This window comes from Stenella coeruleoalba (genome assembly GCF_951394435.1).
Source record: "Stenella coeruleoalba genome assembly, chromosome: 17".
NCBI classification, from domain to species: Eukaryota; Metazoa; Chordata; class Mammalia; order Artiodactyla; family Delphinidae; genus Stenella; species Stenella coeruleoalba.
Genome location: NC_137163.1, coordinates 9,581,230 through 9,593,441, shown reverse-complemented (window position 1 = coordinate 9,593,441; position 12,212 = coordinate 9,581,230). Strand labels below are relative to the sequence as shown.

The window sequence follows — 12,212 nt, the reverse complement described above, 5'->3', positions numbered from 1 at the left end:
CATCTCAACAGACAGAAAAAACAGAAAAAGACACATGCACCCCAGTGTTTATTGCAACACTGTTTACAATAGCCAGGTCATGGAAGCAACCTAAATGCCCATCAACAGACGAATGGATAAAGAAGATGTGGTACATATATACAATGGAATATTACTCAGCCATAAAAAGGAATGAAATTGGGTCCTTTGTAGAGACGTGGATGGACCTAGAGACTGTCATACAGAGTGAAGTAAATCAGAAAGAGAAAAACAAATATCGTATATTAACGCATATATGTGGAATCTAGAAAAATGGTACAGATGAACTGGTTTGCAGGGCAGAAATGGAGACACAGATGTAGAGAACAAACGTATGGACACCAAGGGGGGAAAGTGGCGGGTGGTGGTGGTGGTGGGATGAATTGGGAGATTTGGATTGACATGTAGACACTGATGTGTATAAAATAGATGACTAATAAGAACCTCCTATATAAAAAAATAAAATAAAATTCAAAAAAAGTGAAAAAAAATAGAGATGGTATTTAAAACACATTGGTGGCAAGAAGATTTACTTCCATTGCTCATGGCCTCAGGATTTTCCTAAAGATGCTTTTTAGTTTTCATTGTGAAAAATCTCCGCCTCCCCATGACATCTTCTACAGAAGCTCAATGTATTAGTGACCCGTTGCTGTGTGACAAATTACCCCCCAAACTTAGTATTTTACATCTTTTTTTTTTTTTTTAATATTTATTGCTGTGCCAGGTCTTAGTTGTGGTACGTGGGATCTTCGTTGCGGCATGCGGGATCTTAGTTGCAGCATGCGGGATCTTAGTTGCAGCATGCAAGATCTAGTTCCCTGACCAGGGATCAAACCCGGGCCCCTTGCATTGGGAGTGCAGAGTCTTAACCACTGGACCACCAGGGAAGTCCCAGCACTTTACATCTTAAGACAACAGTTTATGTGGGTCAGGAATCAGGGAGCTGCAGGCTGGTGCCTCTGGATCAAGGTGTCCCATGACAGTCAAGCTGTCACATGGGGCTACAGTCATCGCAAGATAGACTCATACCCTCGGCCTTATCTTTAGACCGTGTTTTCCTGGAAATGCTGTGGATTCGATCTTTGCTTAGAAGACATTTCTAAATGTTAGCATCCTTTGCCACCTATAAAGGCTGAGAAGTTGCCAAACCATCAAGTCCTTTCTCCCTTTTGTTTTCAGTCCTTCCCTCAGTTTATCTCTCTCTCTCTCTCACATTTTACCATATGCAGCAAAAGGAAACCTGGCAGTATCTTCAGCACTTTTCTTGGAAACATTCTTAGCTAGATAACCCAGTACATTAGGCATATTTTCTACTTCCCACACAGCTGCAGGTGAGAGTGTTGCTAAGCTTTCTGCTACTACATAACAAGTATCCCCTTTATTTCAGTGTCCAATAAGATTTTCTTCAATTTCCTGCAAGCTCTCACCGTAGTATCCTCAAAGACCAAAATTCTATGAACAGTTGTGAATTGAAGATGCTTCAAGCTTTCATTAACCCTGCTCAAAGCTCATTGTTTGGTTCCAGAGCCACACCCACATTCTAGGTTTTTGTTACATTCAGTACTGCATTCTGAGTACCAAAGTCTGTATTAGTTTTCTGTTTTTGCATAACTTGAAACAAAAGGTTATCTCACAGTTTCTGTGGGTCCAGAAAGCAGGAGGGGCTTAGCTGGATGTTTCTGGCTCAAAATCTTTCATGAGTTTACAGTCAAGCTGTCAGCCAGGCCTGAGGTCTCATCTTAAAGACAACTGGGGCTGAAGGATGGGCTTACAAGTTCATTGATGTGGTGGGTGTCAGGCACCATCCCTTCACAGGTTGTTGGACTGAGAGCCTTAATTCCTCACGGGCTGCTGGACTGAGGATCTCAGTCTGTCAATGTGTCATGTGACCCTCTTCACAAGGCTGTTCACAACAAGGCAGCTTCTTTATTCTGGTATAAGTGATCCGAGAGAGAGTGAAAGAGAGAGCGAGGGTCCCTAATGGAAGCTAGTCTTGGAAGTGAGATGTCACCACTTCTGTCACATTCAGTTACTTAGACACGAGGCGCTAAATCCAGCTCACACTCAAGTGGAGGGGTTACACCAGGGCTTGAATTGCAGAGGTGGATATTCCTGGAAGCCATTTTAGAAGCTGTTGACTCACTTGAGATAAAATATTTTCAGGCACAAATACTTACTGAGCAACTACTTTATGTCAGTGACTGTTCTAGGTGTTTGGGATGCATTAATGAGAAAAACAGACAAAAATGCCTGTTCTCAAAGAGCTTCCAGAGGGAAAAGCCCCTGCAAAGTTCCAGAGGCATGTGAGAGCATGGTGCCTTTGAGGAGCCATGAGAGATTCAGAAGGATGGAGACCAAGTTGGAACTTGGATGTGAGGTTGAGGACATGGGTCTAGATCACAAAGCGCCTTCCCTGCTGGGTTGAGCATTTGGATTAATACCCAAAGCAATGGGGAGCCCTGAGTGGATTTTAAGGGTTAGGGTCATATTATGGGAAGGGCAGACTGGATGCAAGGAGATGGATTAGGAGGCAGGGGCCTTAGTTCACTCAGGGGATGCTGGTGCCTGTCAGCTGGTGAAGAGGCAAAGAGTGATGTATCCATGAAGGGAATATTATTCAGCAATAAAAAGGAATGACTTACTGGTCCATGCTACAACATGGATGAACTGCGAAAACATGCTAAGTGAAAGAAGCCAGTCACCAATGACCACATGTTATATGGTTCCATTTATATGATATGTCCAGAGTAGGCAAGTCATCCACAGAGACAGAAAGGAGATGAGGTGTTGCCTAGGTTTGGGTGGGATGGGGATTTGAAGTATGGCGTTTCTTTTCAGGGAGATGAAAAAATATTCTGAAGTTTATTGTGGTGGTTGTTACGGAACTCTGTGAATATACTGAATACCACTGAATTGTACACTTTAAGTGGGTGAACTGTATGGTATATGAATTGTGTCTCAGTAAAGTTGTTATACAAATACAGACGACAACAAATGAGAGGTGTCTGTGGCTCGACCTCAGAAAGTTCTTGTGACTTTGAACCATTTTTGGACTAATCACCTTCCCTCCCGCTGTCCATATTCAGTTCCTCAGACCTTATTGCAGCTTGTCCTTTGACACCAGTCTGCTTTCCTTCCTGTTTTCACAGGCACCTCCTTATCTCTAGCCTCTTGTCTCTCTGCCCTTTCCTTGCCCCCTCTTTAATTCCGCCCCCTGGGGTTCCCAGACTCCAGCTCTAACAGTCACCTCTGCCCAGATTTGCAGGCTCGGCCGATGTGCTCTAGGTCTGCCTTTTGGGTTTTTCCCTTATTCTGTTTACCAGGCCCTGGGCGGCCCCAGCTCTCCCAGAGCCTGACCTCAGAGCAAGGCCTCACTTTGCACTCTGCATCTCCATCTCGGAGCCAAACTTCCCGAAAAAGGTGATGCGTCTGCGTCTTAGCTCTGCCCCCTGAAAAGACCGAGCCCCACTGTGGCCCCGGACGTGACCACAGCCGAGGGGCTGGGAAGTGGTAGAGTTGAAAGGTCACACCAAATGCCGCTGGTGGCTCCTCATTGCTCAGGGGATGGAGTCCAAAATCCTTAATAAAGCCCTGCACAATCTGGTCCCTGTTTTCCTCTCATTTCTCACTGCTCTACCCATTTCTCTATGTTCTGCAAACTCCTTTCTGTTTCTCAAAGGTGCCATGTTCTCTCTTGCCTCTGGGCCATTCCATGTGCTTTCCTCTTTGCTAAGAATGTTCTTCTTGACATTTGTCTGGCTTTTTCATCCAATCTTAGGTCTTAGGCATTGCTCATTCTGGGAAGTCTCCCCCCCCCCATACCCTCCAGGGCTGTCTCAGGTGTATCTCTGTGTACATCCTTCATCTCATTAACCTTCATCCTATGCTCTAAATTATTATTCAGTTATTTGTTTCTCCCACTAGAATGCAAGGGTGTGGAACTTGTTTTACTCACTGTGCTATCTACCAATACCTAAGACAATAGATGCTTACTTAATACAGGAATGGAAAAAAGCTGTGTCCAACACAATGTCATACTGCCTGCAGATGGTGTAATTTAACTAGGATATCAATATTACTAGAACATAGAATTTCCTCGCTGTGGTTCGGTCCTCCTTATGACCTGACTTTATTGGGGGATCCTGGTGACAATGTTACTTACTAATATTAAACAGTACAACATATTATTATTGCTCTTTTAAATTTATGTCCTGAGAAGAATGTTGAACTTTGGAATGAGACAAAACTAGTTTCCAGCGCTGGGTACTCCCCTTCCTGGTTGTACTGATGATCTCATTTGAGCTTCAAATTCTTCAGTGGGAAATGGAAATAATATTACCTGCTCACAGGTTTGATGTGAGGAGAGAATGAAATAATACATTAGAAGGACTTAAGACAGGACCTGGCACAAAATAAGCACTTTGAAAATGTTAGCCATTGTTAGAATTACAATGAGGATAATAAAAACTACCTTGCTTGGCAATTAGATGCTTGACAGGTGGAAGCTGTATTATTATTGCTATTATCATGAAGGAAGGTTTGCAGTTTTATTGTGATGGCTCTGAGATGGGTTGACAGGAAGCTGCTCTCTGAGAACGTAGGAGAGCGGGAGCCATTGCTGGGAAGGTCCTTCCTCTGGTTTTTCTGGCGGGAGACATTGAGGTGGCCAGTGCTGGTTGAACTCAGTAGAGGGTTGAAAGGCGCCCTTTAAAGGTCAGGACCTTCTCCTGGCAACTTGCTTCTTTGGGCAAAGCACAGCACGGTACTTCGGAGAGGCCCTTATCCAGGAGCCTGGGGATCTTTTCTCCTCGCAGCTGGTAGGGGTGAAAAGACAGCCCAGGGCAGCATTTGAAATTGCAGGGGGTGGAGTGAGGGTGCTTAAAAGAAAACTTTGTACGTGGGAAATACCACATCTGTGAAGCTCTATTGAGACCTCGAAGACATACCTTCTGAACGGCATTGGAACTGCCAGGCGGCTCAGCTGCTGGTCTGATGGCGTCTTGGCTCTGGCCTGAGGCTTTTAGGGGCTGCTTTATTTACAACATGCTCCTTGGACCGAGCCCTCCTCCCTCTTCCAAAGGCTGGCCTTCAGGGGTGTGGATGTTGCTGTTTCCGTTCTCAAGTAAGAACTGGAGGTGAGGGGGACTTCCCTGGTGGTCCGGTGGTTAAGACTCCACGCTTCCAATGCAGGGGGCTCGGGTTCGATCCCTGGTCAAGGAACTAAGATCCCACATGACGTGCAGCATGGCCAAAAAATAAAATAAATAAATAAAGATTAAAAAAAAAGAAAAGACCTGGGAGGTGATCTGGGTTACGGACGCTCAGGGATTTGGGTGTTTGGAGCAGCAAGTCTGATGGCAGTCTGGTTTCTGCCCCTGTCTTCTGACTAAGGGCACTAGCATCTTTCATGCTGAGGTCTGTGGCTCATGACTTCTTGGAGGTGTGGTGAAACTGTTGAAGCTTAGAGTGTCAGAAGAGGGTGGGTTTCGGGGCCTGGGCAGAGCCAAGCTGGAACTTTGTCTTTGCCCCTTATATCTGTGCACCTTTGGTCAAGTTACTGCACTTCTCTGAGCCTGTGCTTCCTCATCTCTAAAACAGGGATCACATCTTCATTTAAAGTAACTGTTAATATGTTTGGCTGTAGCTCTGCCATTTTATCATTTGTTTGCTCCCTCTGCTTTTGTTCTTCTGTTTCCTATTTCCTGCCTTCTTTTGAATTATTTGAATATCTTTTAGTATTTCATTTCAGTTTATCTGTGGAGTTTTGACTACATCTGCAATGGACTGAATTTTGTTCCCCCAAATTAATATGTGGAAGCCCTAAGCCCCAGTGTGATGGTATTTGTGGGTGGGGCCTTTGGGAGGTAATTAGGGTTAGGTGAAGTCATGAGGGTGAGGCCCTCTGGATGAGATTAATGCCCTTGTAAGAAGAGACACCAGAGTGCTTGCTTCCTCTCTCTCTCTCCACCCTGTGCACTGAGGAAAGGCCATGTGAGGACATAGCAAGAAGGTTGCTGTCTGCAACCCAAAGAGAGAGTCCTCACCAGACACTCGCCCTGCTGGCACTCTGATCTCAGATTTCCAGGCTTCAGAATCACGGGAAATAAATTTCTGTCGTTTAAGCCACCTGGTCTGTGGTAGTTTGTTATGACAGCCTGAGCAGACTCAGACAATATTTTTTGGGTGTTTTTATTTAGTGGTTATTGAAAGGATTACAGTATGCATACTTAACTTTTCACAGTCTGCTTAGAATCAATATTCTACCATTTCTGTTGGAACGTGGAGAGCCCCCCGCCTTGTATGTCTCTGTGCCCTTCCCCCCTTTATGTATAGCTGGTGTGTGTGTCTCATGTACATACACTGAAAATCCCGCCAGACAATATTATCGTTCTTGCTTTTAACTGTCATACATACTTTAAAGAACCTAAGAGGAGAAAAACAGACATGAAGGTAATGTGTCATTCTTCTCTGGCTGTTTTCCAGACTTCCCTTTGTTTTGGCACTTTGATGATGGTGTATCTGGGCATGGAAGTCATAGATCTGAAAGCATTTTTTGGCACAAGGGGAATAACTCTATGTATTGTGAGTACAAGTTAGACAAAGCCACATAAAATATCAAAAACTCAATTGGATGTAATTTTAAGTAACTTCTAAGAGTTGTTTCGTCCCAAGAATACAAAAGAATGAAAAATTCCGTCAGACCTCCAAGTTTTAGAAATTACTTTTCTTAGGTTATCATTGTCTTATCCATTCGGGCTGCTGTAACAGAGTATCAGGGTCACTTTTACACAACAGACATTTATTTCTTACAGTTTTAGAGGCTGGAAGTCCAAGATCAGGGCGCCAGCATGGTTGGGTGGGAGGACTCTCTTCAGGTTGCAGACTTCTTTTTTGGGGGGAGCTTCGGGGGGGGGCTTTATTAAGTGATGCTTTAGTCTCAGTCTCTGGCAGCAGACTTCTTGTTATATCTTCACATGGTGGAAGGGGCAAGGGAGTCCCCTGGGGCCTCTTTTATAAGGGCACAAATCTCATCCATCAGAGCTCTGCCCTCGTGACCTAATCACCTCCCAAAGGCCCCACCTCCTAATACCATCACACTGGGCATTAGGATATCAACATAGGAATTTGGGGAGCACACAAACATTCAGATCAAATTAATCATTGATTTCAAAAATCTAAGGCTAGGGCTTTCCTGGTGGCGCAGTGGTTGAGAGTCCGCCTGCCGATGCAGGGGACACGGGTTCGTGCCCTGGTCCGGGGGAATCCTGCGTGCCACGGAGCGGCTGGGCCCGTGAGCCATGGCTGCTGAGCCTGCGTGTCTGGAACCTGTGCTCCGCAATGGGAGAGGCCACAATAGTGAGAGGCCCGCGTACCGCAAAAAAAAAAAAAAAAAAAAAAAAAAATAATCTAAGGCTATAGGGAGAAAGACATTTATACATTGGGGAGCTTATCAACTAGGGTGGGAGCCTCAGATTTTTGTAGTAAAAGAATTAGGCAATGATCCCCCAAGAATGTGGGCTAACTGATTGCTCTCCTCTTGAAGTTATGGAAGAAATGATATTAACATTCAGGGGACTTCCCTGGCAGTCCAGTGGTTAGGACTTCACACTTTCACTGCTGAGGGCATGGGTTCAATCCCTGGTCGGGGAACTAAGATCCCTCAAGCCGTTATGCGTGGCCAAAAAATTAAACAAAACAAAACAAAAAGAAATGATGTTAACATTCGTAAACAAGAACCTAAGCAGCCTGGCTGTCCCACATCTCTATTAGCAGATGAAGTAACTGTAACAACAAGACAGGCCTCCAGCGGCCCGAGGCCCTTCCAGTTGTCATGATGAATGTGAGGGCTGCAGTTCAAAGGACTGTGGGGCTGCAAACCAGATGACACCATCAGGGGACAGCCTGCGATGGCTCCAAACCCTGGAGGACGTATTACTGTCTTTGTCCAAGACACATTTCTATTCCAATTCCTTTTCATCCTAAGTGTGAGCTGCCAGGAGAACACTGGACTCTATACCAGCCCAGGCCTCCAGCCAGGAGACTATGTACATGAAGAAATTCTGGATGAGGAACTGGCTCACAAGTGGATGCTCGCAGCAGAAATTAACACAACATTGTAAATCAACGATACTTCAATAAAATACACTTTTAAAATAACATCCCATCCCCTTTGCCATATTCTAAGCAAGTCATGGGGGAGGGGATTGTAAAAGAAAGAGCATGAATCATTGGGGGTCACCTTAAGGGTATAGTTGCCATACTGGGTTATGAGATAGATAACCCGAATTTTGCTCTGACTCCACCATTTATTGGATGTGTATCTTTCAGTGAGCCATTTCACTTTTCTTGATATGTCATGTCATCTCTAAATTAGAGCTAATAATTTGCTCCCTGCCCATGTCACAGTTTCTGAGAAGATTAAGTGAGAGAATGCATGTGCAGAAGCTACAAAACTATGAGATTATAATGTACTAATAAACATAAATGGATTACCCAGATGAAGCTTTTATTAGAACTAGTTATCTTCCTTGGAACTGAACAAATGTTGGGTTGCATAAATTTCTGATCTTTCTGTTGTCAGGGGCTTAAATATACTTGGATAACAAAAGACTATGTTTAATTTTATAGAGACATTTATAGTGTAATCAGTTATGCTAATGGAAAATGTATATGTGAAAATCTTGACAACTAAGAGACTCTTGAGGGTATTTTTTCAGAATTATTTAAAACATCATAAATATAGATTATATGACTTTTGCATAATATCCTGCCAGCCACAGATGCCTGCCAAATACATGCAGGACCGGAGTCATGCAATGAATTATGAGTCAAAAGAGCAAACTTCTGAATCTGGCACTATCAGAGCCTCAAAATGAGTCTGTGGCCTTGGGAAAGTGAACTTACTACACCAGAAGCTTCAGTTCCCTCATCTGTGAAAATGAGAAGGGTGAGCTCCAAAGTCTCTGAGGTGCCTTCCAGCTCAAAGATTCTAAGAACCAAAGGGCCAGTACCATTTCCTGATCCAACATATTTACAATTTTGGGTTATAGGAAGCAGATCCAACTATCACGCACCTCTCTAGTGAGAGTCTGTCTGTTTACACCACAACTTGAATTGGAGGTTGAGTGTACGTGGTGGGTGCTCTGGGGTGCTGCCCCATCTCCCTTTCAGGACCAATGCGTTCATTCCTCCCGCAGCTGCTGCTGTTGTCTGCTGATGACTCACAGCTGGGTTCCTTCCCAGGAGTTACCCTGAGCTGAAGAGAGCTGCTCAAACCATTCCCCCTTGTATGGGGCAACTCATACCCAATGAGTGGTCATTGAAAGTGTCATAAAGTAGGAGTATAGAGGCCTGGCCCCATTGCCTTCACTTGGGGTAGCTCTCATGGTCTATCCAGGCCCCAGATTTCCCCATGAGGTTGGCTGAGAACTCTTCTGAAACATGGGCCTTGCACTTCTGTCCAGTATGTTGTCGTCACTGTCTCCATGGGTATTGATCCTGAGTTGCTTTTACCCACTAGACTAAGGTTTCCCCAGGTTGAATGTATGTGCCTCAGGGAATGTACACAGTAACCCACTGGAGACCAAAGAAGAAATGAGAACTTCTGTTTATACGTTTATATCTGGAGAATGGGAGTTGCCAAAGTAGAGTGGTAATTAGTTCACTTTCAGCATCCTGGGACCTTTTGCTCTGAATATGTGCCCGGGTAAGTGGCTCTACAGAGTATATTGAATTAAAATTAGAATCTTTCCAATATCTCATAATGTGACGGTGACTCAGTGGTTCACCAGTCATCCTGTGGCAAATCATGAACAGTCAAAGATAAAGAAGAGTTGTGTATTTCTGCTTTATGAAAAGCAAGTGTGCTGTGTTTACTGATGTTCCGGGGGTAACGTGTCTGTCAGCAGCATACTGCTCACCCAATATTAAAAAACAAAAACCGAAACATGTTCAATCTATGCTTTGATTACAAAGGTGAAAATTTAACAATAATTGAGAAAATAACTCCCTTTCTAAATTTAATTTAATTTTTTAACATCTTTATTGGAGTATAATTGCTTTACAATGGTGTGTTAGTTTCTGCTTTATAACAAAGTGAATCAGTTATACATATACATATGTTCCCATATCTCCTCCCTCTTGCGTCTCCCTCCCACCCTCCCTATCCCACCCACCCCCCATCCCACCCCTCTAGGTGGTCACAAACCACTGAGCTGAGATCTCCCTGTGCTATGCGGCTGCTTCCCACTAGCTATCTGTTTTACGTTTGGTAGTATAATAACTCCCTTTTTCAAAAGAACTCATGCTTTGGAGAAATATTTTGAAAATGGGTGTTTAGAGGTAATGCCATCAGTACATGATTTTTTTTGGTTACTGTGTATAAAGTGTGATACCTATAAAAAAATTCTCTTATCTGTGCACTTAAGCTCGGAAACAATATTTCCTAATCTGTTTAATAATCTTTAAAATAAAGAGGTTCAGTGGGTTTTAAATCCATTTATTGCCTCCAAATATAAAAAACTAGAACATCTTCTGGTTAGTTTGCTGCAATAACCACTGATTGATCAGGAAAGGTGAAATTTTACTAGTCAAATTTTACTAGATCAAAAATCCTTGCAAAATCGGAGGCAGAATTGAAAATGAATATCATAATGTAGCTAGCATAGCAAACATTGTAGTCCTTTAATTGGACTGATGAATCTTTAGGAGCTATCTTGGTTACTTATGAGGGTCATTAAAACCAAATATTAAAACAATTGAACTTAAAACCAAAGTTTACATGTGCCATGTTACAAAATGAAGTAGCATTTTAAAAATAAGAAAGTATATTCAATCACATCCCTCTAACTAAAAATACATTATTATTATTGAAAATTTTATTTTGGTGAGATTGAAGTCTTTGTATCGTTAATAAGAAGTAAAGATCACTTATTCATAACCTATATATAATATAAATAAAAATATATGTGTTGAAGATAGATGCTCAAACATATATATTTTTTCCTGTACACAGACAAGAAAATTTGCAACCTGCTATGCTCTACTAAGAGCTTCTCAAATCTGATTCAACATTCCATCTTCAGTGCTTAACAAATAGGAGATGTCATTGAAATGATTAATTAAAGAGTGGAAGGTTGAAGCAATTGATGGGTCAATAGCTGCTGGGTGGATAGATGGACATAAGATGCAAGGATGCATTGACAGATAGATGCACAGTAATCACAGTGCGAGGTATTAGGAAGGGACAGAAAAGCAATGCAAGTCTTGGTACCTCTGTCCAGGAGCTTACTATCTAGCCTGGGAGACAAGTACACATGCAGGGAATAGCTTTACAAAAGCATGAGGCACTTGTTGATTAAATGCTCAGATAACTAGAACCAGCATAAATGCAGTAAGTTTTGCCGTTTCATTCCATGAACCTGGAGCAAGCAGATCAGGGTTGAAGACTGTCATCTTCCACTCTCCAGCTCTGCACACTAGAGACTACATAACCCCATAAGCATTAGTGGCACTAATCAACCCCCCAGCTTGAGAAAGTAACTTTCCCGCTTAAGGAGTATTTTCTAGTTGCAGCTTTCATCAGTTCAGTGTTTTTGGTGAAAGAGCTTCCCTTCCAAAACTATAATTACACCTTCAAGTCTGGGAATGCCTACAGATGATCCCTGCTATTTCTTATTGAGACATTGTAACAAAAGGGAGGAAAATGCAAAAAAAAAAAAAAAAATCTCTAACTTAATTACTAGCATCCTTATAAATTTACCTATCTAGGAAACCCAAAGGGAACATGGACATTCCCTTGGCGATTCCCTACTTCACCAAATGCCATTTTTTATGTAGCAGGGACATGCTTAATGCTGGGGAGATTATGATGATTAAACAAACCATTAGGATAAAAAATGACTTCTATAAAAGCAAGAAAAGGATTTAGCGTTTTTGTGTCAGGCATTGTTCAGTCAGTCAGTCATGCAGCATGCATTCATCGGCACCTATTGTGTACTAGGCTTAGTCCTAAGTGTTGATGATACAAAGATAATTATCAAACACAAAAATCAAGAAGGTACATGAAGCAAATGTATCTGTTTGCCCACCCGTTGAAAAATCCTTTAAATGACAGAAAGTACACTTTTCAGAAAGAGCAAATTTGGTACCAATAACCAACCGTTCTACTAAAAACAACTAGAAAAGCTGCATAA

The 12,212-nt window shown here is 42.7% G+C and overlaps 1 long non-coding RNA gene across 4 annotated transcripts in view; it reads left to right on the top strand.

Moving 5' to 3' along the window:
• The window catches only part of LOC307176144, a 162,674-nt gene that overhangs the window by 29,503 nt on the left and 120,959 nt on the right, over nt 1-12,212 (top strand). The window lies entirely within an intron of this gene.